At 26.8% G+C, this 1,014-nt stretch overlaps 1 pseudogene; it reads left to right on the forward strand.

Moving 5' to 3' along the window:
• LOC108574607 overlaps nt 1–1,014 on the forward strand; it is a 7,815-nt pseudogene that overhangs the window by 6,084 nt on the left and 717 nt on the right.

Genomic DNA, 1,014 nt, shown 5'->3' on the forward strand with positions numbered 1-1,014 from the left:
AAACTTTTATTTATTAACTTTTATTTAATTTAAATTTGAACTGATTTATTTTTATACGGTTTTTTTAATGCAAATATATGTATACCAATGTTGTGTTATGGTTATTTTAGTAAAATGAGTTATCATGGAAATGTCGACTTTTATTTTTAATAAACTTAAAAAAATAATGTGTTGCACCTAGGGACTACGAAAGTATAAATGCGGCCCTGGTCCCGTAGATTTTCATACAAGTTCTGCCAGTGCGTTCTTACAGCTCAAAGTAAGACTAAAATGTCGTATAGGAAAAGATTCATAAATGTTTTATTTTCCATATTATGAAAGGACCAATGTTTGCATGATTTTACTTAAAAGTGTAATTACACTCTGTCTAAATGAAATTAAGTCACATGCGTGACTTCTTTTCAAGCATTTTTTTAAATCAATGTTTTTTCTTCGACTAAAAATAAGAATGTCATTTTTTGCACAATATTCTTATTTAAAATCATAGAATTTTTTGTATTTCATGTTCAGTAATTTTTGATTGCTTATTACAGAACGAGATGCGTTTGCAGCGATAGTGACGTTTCTAGTTAGCGTAATTTGTGGCGTTGAATTAGGACTTCTAGTTGGTGCCCTGTTTAATTTGATCTTTTTCATACGACCAGGGGCTAGACCACAAATCAAAGTGATTCAGTGTAAGGTAAAAGGTAGTACATATGTACATATTATATTATCATGTGTACACAGTGTTATCTAGTATTAACGATATCTTTAAGCATGCTCTTCTACTCCATAAATTATTGTCAACTGTATTTGAAATTTAAAAATTATTGTCGAAATTTAACATAAATAATTTCTTCATTTCTCGTTCAATTATAGATTTCGAATTTTCAAAATGAAGAAAGTTCGTAAAATTAATGAATAATAATAACTTCTTTAAATATTGTTTCAATTTCTTTAATTATAGTATTCAATATAAACATTAATAACGTAAAAAAATTTTACGAAAAAGTGAATATTTCAATTTAGTGAACT

Source organism: Habropoda laboriosa, unplaced genomic scaffold (genome assembly GCF_001263275.1).
Source record: "Habropoda laboriosa isolate 0110345459 unplaced genomic scaffold, ASM126327v1 scaffold175, whole genome shotgun sequence".
Taxonomy (NCBI): domain Eukaryota; kingdom Metazoa; phylum Arthropoda; class Insecta; order Hymenoptera; family Apidae; genus Habropoda; species Habropoda laboriosa.